Here is an 8,367-nt window from a genome sequence, read left to right as displayed (position 1 = left end):
TGCGTGCACCATTTCAACTGTTATCCCAGACTCGGTACAGCAATTTGTGTTTTGTGTCTTGGATATTTTTCATCAAACCCCTCCCAAGATGTCTACCAAGAGGAAATTGTCTTTGTCTACGCCTCAGCCTGCCAAGAAGGAAAGAAAGGCCATCGATCTCGACACGAAAATGAAGGTAATTAAGCAGTACGAAGGAGGAAAGAAAGTGAATGTGATTGCACGTGATACGAACTTATCACACTCGACTGTGTCGACGATTTTGAAAGATAAAGAATTCGTGAAGCTGTGAAAGGTTCTGCACCCATGCGATCAACAGTTGTAACAAAGCAACGAAGCGGGCCCATCCACGAAATGGAGAAATTGCTATATATTTGGATGGAAGATCAAATTCAAAAATGGACACCATTAAGTCTTTTTACTGTGCAGCTGAAGGCGAGAAGTCTATTTCAGACTCTGAAGGAGTGTGCTGGAGAAGATTACAGTCAAGAATTTGTAGCAAGCACTGGCTGGTTCCAGAGATTCAAGAAAAGATTCTAAATGCATAGTGTTCGAGTGACTGGAGAAGCAGCAAGAGCGGATGAGGAAGGAGCATGTAAGTTTGTTGATAGTCTGGATGAATTAATTACAGATGAGGGATATCTAGCAGAACAGATTTTCAATGCTGATGAAACTGGATTATTTTGGAAACGGATGCCAGCACGCACTTATAGTCACAAAGAGGCCAAAAGCATGCCAGGATTTAAAGCATTTAAGGATAGGCTAACTCTGATGCTTGGTGGGAACATCGCAGGGTTTAAGCTGAAGCCGTTCTTAATTTATCACTCAGACAACCCGCGTGCGTTCAAGAATGTTAACAAGCACACACTGCCCATCTACTTTCGTTCTCAATGTAAAGCATGGATGACACAAGGATTGTTTGAAGACTGGTTTGTGAACTGTTTTATTCCTCAAGTTCTAGAATATTGTTTGAAGAAAGATACTCCTTTCAAGATTTTATTGCTACTTGATAATGCGCCTGGACACCCACCACATCTAGGCGATCTCCATCCAGATGTAAAATTTGTTTTTCTTCCGCCAAACACGACTCCACCCATCCAGCCTATGGACCATGGTTCGATTGCTACATTAAAGGCCAACTATCTCCGAACCACCTTCGCTCAAGCAATATCCGCTATAGATGCTGACTCAGAACTAACATTGCGAGATTTTTGGAAACACTACAACATTTTGATGTGTATCAAGAATATCGCTACTGCCTGGGAGGCTGTGATGACAAGGTGCATGAATGGCATCTGGAAAAATTGTTTTAAGTGCTATATTAATGATTTTGATGGATTTGACAGTGAACATGAACTTGATACGATTCAGGAAAAAATAGTAAAACTCGCTAAAGACCTTTCTTTGGAGTGTGAAATGGAAGATGTTGAAGAGTTGCTAGACAAAGAATCCGGAGAACTTACAAATGAAGAGCTAATCGAACTGGAAGAAGAAAGAGTGGTGGAAGAAGAAAGAAGAGAAGCAGAGAAAGAAGAGGAGGAGCCAGAAAGAAAGTTCACCACTAAGGGATTATCAGACGGTTTATCTTTACTGAATAAACTTCTTATACATTTCGAAGCAATGGACCCAAACGTCGAACGATTTGCAAGGATTGAACGGATGGTGCACGATGTGTTTCATCCGTATCGTGAAATTTATGGAGAAAAAAAGAAACATACAATTCAGACAAAGCTCACTATGTTTATGAAAAAACCAACTCCGGTAACCCCAACTGCTGCCTCAGATGACAACATCAACGATCCGCAGCCAAGCACCAGCAGCCAATAAAATGTTTCATACATGTTTATATATTTTGATATGTTTTGCAATTGGGAAAATGTTTCCTATGGTATTTTTTACACCTGTATTTTGTATTTTTGTATGCACCTGTATTTTGTAATTTTGTATGTTTTGCAAATATTAAACCAGTTGTACTGGTAGTGTTTTACTTAAACCTGACAAATGTAAAAATAAGAAAATGGTGTAGAGATGATACAGATGGCATAAAATGAACAAAGAAAATTATGATATATAACAATAATGAAAGAAAAATATGATAAAATATGACTTAAAGATTTTTATAACATCATTTCACAGTACTATACATATAGCCTACTTAACTTACAACCAAATTGTGTTACGACCGGTCTGTCGGAACCAGTTGTGATCGTAAGTCGAGCACTAGCTGTACACATATGTATCACATTCTCATTTTAAAAAGTCTTTTTGCATATATATCTACAGTCATGCACTGCATAATGACTTTTCAGTCAATGATGGGTCACATATACGACTGTGGTCCCATACGATTATGAAACTATATTTTTACTATATCTCTCTCTGTTTAGACACTTACCATTGTGTTACAACTGCCTACAGTATCCAGTACAACAACATGCTGTACAGGTTCATAGCCTAAGATCAACAGGCTATACCCTAGAGTCTGGATGTGTAGTACACTACACCATCAAGGACTGTAAGTACACTCTATGATGCTCACAAAATGATGAAATTACCTAATAATGCATTCCTTGAACATATTCTGTGTAATAATGGTAAACAAATGATGTATAACTGTATAATAAATGGCAAATAAACTGAGCACACAGTAAACACTTCATTTTGTTTAGCTCATTTAATTATCACAACTCCCAAGAAAATACACACATACACACATTTGTACTTATAATTATACTAGAAAAGGATAAATATTTTCTAGTGGTTACCTCTGGAGAGTGGTATTACTGTCAGAACAGGGAGATGGGTGGGAAGGGTATTAAAGGAAAGAATTTTACTTTTTACCATATATTCTTCTGTATAATTTTAATTTTTTATATTCAGCCTATACCTTAAAGTTTTTATAAAACAGAAGAAAATAAAGATTCCTTTAAAGCTTCTTTTAATATAAATATATTAGATTAAATATAGGAAAAGAGTACTTTTAAGATATAAAAGAGTTGAACTATTTTGATCTTTAAAAAGCAGGTCTTTAGATTATGAGCATGTTGTCAGTTTTAAAAATAGAATACTAAGCTTATGTTCATCAGCAGTCTGTTATACACATTACTTTATCCAGTGAGATGATGTCAGATGGCAAGCATGGATGTGTGACATTCACATGGTTAAAGGATCACATCACTAGCTTGCTCTTTATACCTTAAAAGGAGGTTTAGTTTTGAAGCTGAAGTTCACCCTATACAACATTTTAATGTTACTATTCTAGTAAGATAACTTACTCCTTACAGGCTTATACTTAATAACAAAACAAATACCAGTAAAAACAAAAGCTCATATTTAAAATGCATCAGCTTCCCAATCTAATATAATACCATTAATTAAACACATATTATGTGACACACTTTGGAGTAGAGACGGATATGACAGTGGAAAAATAAATACTATGTATTTTTTTGTGTTTGAAAAACTCAGTTTAATAACATAAGTAATGGACAATAAATAATAAAAAAAGATACAATTTAGTAGGCATATCTATAAACTAATGGAAACACAGAAGAGGGTGGCCAACTAACTCCACTAGTCCTGGCATCATAATTTTCTTATTCTATAGAGCTATTCATAGAAATTTCTGAGAATTCCTTTTACTCAATAAGCAAATGAATGAATTTACAGGTTTTAACGGAATACTAGTTACCTAAGTATTTATAAACCCAGCTTTCTAACAAATGAAATTCAAGACACAGTACAATTGAATTCAGTGTTTGTTTTGTGCTGCATATTTAAATAAATTTTATAATAAAATCTACACACACATTTATTTACAGAAGGGGTTCTTAACGGGGGCAATTTTGTCTCCCAGGGAACCTTTGTCAATGTCTGGAGACATTTCTGCTTGCCACAACTGGTTTGGGGCAAGGGTGCTGCTGGCATCTAGTGGGTAGAGGCCAGGAGCAGTGCTGAACACCATAAAATACACTCAGCAGCTTTGCAAAACAAATAATCATCTGGCTCAATTTGTTAGTAATGCCAGCATTGTAGAACCCTGATTTATAGTAACAGTTTACCAACTGACAGTTCAAGCCATTAAGCAGACTCACCACCTTACTGTCAGCCAAAAAATTACAGAAGTGGCAAAAAGAACAACAACAACAAAAAAAAAACACAAAAACCAAACATGAGGTTGAAATGCACTACCTACTACAGAGCATATATTATGTGCCAGGCACTAGACTGAAACTTTGCCTCTAAAGACAACAAGATTACCTCTGAGGAAAGAAATCTGCCTAAAATTGCCCTGCTAGTTAATCACAATTGGGCTGCAAGTCTCCATCTGTTTGATCTAAAATTCATGCTTTTCCCAGTATATCACTAAGCAACCAAAATAGATTTTATCAAGTCCAAACTTCATTGACTTTATTCATGGGACAGCCCCTAAGAACCTGACTCTGGGTGTACTCACTCTTAGAATAGCCAAATTTTAATAAGCTTGGCTATCAGGATTTTAAATTAATAGCAAAGAAAGGGGCTGCTACAAAGCTGGCACCAAGGCCAGAGGGATATATGAAAATCAATTTTTTTTTTTTTTTTTTTTTTTTTTTTTTAAGACAGTCTCGCTCTATCACCAGGCTGGAGTGCAGTGGCGTGATCCCGGCTCACTGCAACTTCCGTTTTCCAATTTGAAGCAATTCTCCTGCCTCAGCCTCCCGAGTAGCTGGGACTACAGGCACGCACGACCACACCCAGCTAATTTTTTGTACTTTTAGTAGAGACAGAGTTTCACCATGTTAGCCAGGATGGTCTCTATCTCGTGACCTCGTGATCCGCCCACCTCGGCCTCCCAAAGTGCTGGGATTATAGGCGTGAGCCACCACGCCCAGCCTAATTTTTAAAGGACATGGTAAAATAAAAACCAAGACTATAAAAAGTACAAAAGTCTAGAGCGTTCATTATAGAGACACATCACTGCATACTCTACAGTGGTACAACGGAGAAAAGGAAGTAAAGGTAACTGAGAAAAGGAGGAGGAAGAGAAAGGGGACAAGGAAGGGTGAAGAAAGAGAAGATAAAGGGGAAGGAAGAGGTAGAGAAGGGATGAGAAGCAGCAGAAATGTCAGTAGAGAGTGGGGAAGCACAAATCAAGAAAGAAAGAGCAGGCAGAGTGAATAACTTAGTGAAATGCTGTGGGAGAAATTTAGACAGAAAACAAGGAAATTCAGGAGAGAAGAAAAAAGAAAAAAAAAAGGGAAACTAATCCTAATGCAAGAGAACCTGGGACCCAGACAGAAATAAATAATGAATGAGAAGGGAGAATAAGAGGTGTTCAACCGATTCCTAGAAATGCAGGTTTTGAAGCTGCTCCTGTTCCAAAAAGCTGTGTCTCTTCACTGTCCAATGCCGTTAGTAGCTATTAGTCTCACGTGGTTATGAGCACTGGAAGTGTGACTAGTTTTAATTAAAATTTGTTGAAGTATAAACTATAAACTTGCTTTCAAAACTTTAGTATGAAAAAATAAATAACATTTAATAATGTTTTATACTAATTACATCAAATAATAATGTTTTAGATATACTGGCTTAATAAAAATACTAAATTTAATGTCATGTTTCTTTTTACTTTTTTAGTATGGCTACTAGAAAATTTTAAATTACCTATGTGGCTCACATTATATTTCTATTAGGCAACACTACTCTAATTTTTAAGATTGCTGTAGGACCCATGCTGGTAACAAAGTAAAATGACAGAAATTACTGCCATTCTTACCTCCATCCCCAACTTTCAGAATCCTAGCTGGCAAGAGTTGTGGAACTGTATATCTAGGTGTCCAAACCTGGTTATAATAGTAATCATAATTGCAAACAGGACACAGATTTCTATTGTAATTGTTTTTAAAAGTTAAAACCAAGCAAGTGAGGCTAATTTGAACTGAGTGAAGATTGGTGAAATAAAACTATAAAATTTAATAAAAGGCAACAAAACTTGAAGATGCATTTTGCAACCCTGGAACAATGTCAGTGTCTTAAAGATTTGACATTATCTTACTACCATGTTGAAGAAGGACATTTGAAGATTTTCATTATGTTCACACACACATACAAAATACATGAACGAGAGTCCATTCTCCCGTACTTATTTAATGTGATTAAGAGCTGTTTTTAAAAAAAAAAACTTTCTCATCCCTCATATAAAATCATTTTCTCATCTCTTATATATTTAAAAAAAAAAAAAAGCCAGAATATTTTAAAACTTCACTAAGGAAAAATACCTATATACTTGCTTCCCTAGCTATAGAAAAACCCTCAACCTATATTTATCACACAATATTACATGAAAAAAACAATTTTATTACATAGTGACTATATTCTCATCCCCTTCTATTTCTATGAAATAAAAAATCAAATCCAAGCCACAGTCCAACTACTTAAAGAATATTTGGAAGGATTAAAACAATGCTGCTCAAACTTGAATGTAATCATACATTTACTTGAGAATCTTTACTCAACTGTAGATCCTGATTTAGTAGGTCTGGGATGGGGCTAAATAGTACACTTTCAAACAAGCTTCAAGGCAATACCAATACCAATGAACTGTGGGTCATATTTTGAGTAGCAACAGGTTAAAACATAAAATAATTCTTTCATTAAAAACAATTTATAATTAATATACTAAAAGGTGGAGGGAACGTTATTCGAAAGACCTATTCTGTTTTCTATTTTAGGATATCACCTAAAATAGCAGGCATTTTAGTTTGCATGAATTGTCTGTCCAGCATTACACGGCTGAGAAATATACCAATCTATTCATCAATCTCAAGAATTCTGGGCTGGTATGAGAGATCAAGTCAATGTTTATTTGGGACCAGGGTCCCCACAATTTAATTTGGGATCTAATTTAGATCCAAATAATGAGTATACAACATCAGGAAAAGAGGACGTTCTAATACAGTTCCTTGGGGTTTATGGCTGTATTTATGAAATATGGCACACACATGTACTTACATATACTTATAAGCATACTTCATTTTACACATTGAAGATTTGTGGTAAACCTGCATCAAGTAGGTTAATTGATGCCATTTTTCCAAAAGCATGTGCTCAACTTTGTGCGTGTCTGTCACATTTTGGCAATTTTTACAATACTAAAACTGTTTTCATTATTATCTGTAAGGGTGATCTGTGATCAGTGATCCTCAATGTTACTATTATCCTTGTTTTGGGGCACCATGAACTGCACCCATGTAGGATGATGAACTTAAACTGCTCCACCAACTCGCCGTTCCTGTCTCTACCTCTCTCCTTTGGCACAATACTTAGTAAAATTGGACTAATTAATAACCCTAGAATGGCCCTTAAGTGTTCAAGTGAAAGGGAGAGTCAACCAACTCTCACTTTAAATGACAAGTTAGAAACTGAGCTTAGTGAAGAAGGCATGTTGAAAGTCCAGAGAGGCCTCTTGTGACAAACAGGTAGCCAAGTTGTGAATGCAAAGGAAAAGTTCTTGAAGAAAATTAAAAGTACTAATCCAATGAACACACGAATAATATGAAAGCAAAACAGCCTCACTGTTGACAGAAAGTTTTAGTGGTCTAGATAGAAGATAAAACCAGCTACCAACATTCCTTTAAACTAAAGCCTAACCCAGAGCAAGCAAGGCCCTAACTCTCTTAAATGTTATGAAGGCTGAGCGGTGAGGAAGCTGCAGAAGAAAAGTGTGAATGGTTCATGAAGTTAAAGGAAAGAACCCATCTTCATAACATAAAATGGCAATGTAAAGCAGCAGGTGCTGATGAAGAAGCTGCAGCAAGTTATCCAGGAGATCTCGCTAAGATCACTGACCAAGGTAGCTACACCAAACAACAGATATTCAGTGCAGATGAAACAATCTTCAACTGGGAGAAGACGCCATCTAGAACTTTCATAGCTAGAGAAGACGTCAATGTCTGGCTTCAAAGCTTCAAAAGACACGCTGACTCATGTCTGGGGCTAATGCAGCTGGCGACTTTAGATTGAACCCAATGATCATTACCTATTCTGAAAATCCTAGAGATCTTAAGAAGTATGCTAAAGCTGCTTTGTCTGTGCTTTATAAATGGACTAAATCCTGGATGACAGCACATCTGTTCACAGTATGGTTTACTAAACATTTTAAACCTACTGTTGAAAAAAACAGTATTTACTATTGCTCAGGAAAAAAAAATTTCTTTCAAAATATTACTGCTCATTGACAATGTACCTAGTCACCCAAGAGCTCTGATAGTTACAAGGAGATTAATTTGTTTTCAGGCTTGCTAACACAACTCCATTCTGCAGCCCATGAATAGGGAACTGGGAAATAATTTTGATTTTTAAGTCGTATTTTAATGAAACACATTTTGT

The 8,367-nt window shown here is 36.2% G+C and overlaps 1 protein-coding gene across 6 annotated transcripts in view; it reads right to left on the bottom strand.

The window, feature by feature from the left end:
- RICTOR (RPTOR independent companion of MTOR complex 2) overlaps window positions 1-8,367 on the bottom strand; it is a 141,422-nt gene that overhangs the window by 81,943 nt on the left and 51,112 nt on the right. The window lies entirely within an intron of this gene.

The sequence above is a fragment of the Sapajus apella genome, unplaced genomic scaffold (genome assembly GCF_009761245.1).
Source record: "Sapajus apella isolate SASKATOON/1434 unplaced genomic scaffold, GSC_monkey_1.0 scaffold11, whole genome shotgun sequence".
NCBI lineage: Eukaryota > Metazoa > Chordata > Mammalia > Primates > Cebidae > Sapajus > Sapajus apella.
Note: the sequence above shows the minus strand (reverse complement) of the source record. Positions and strands in the feature narration are given on the sequence as shown.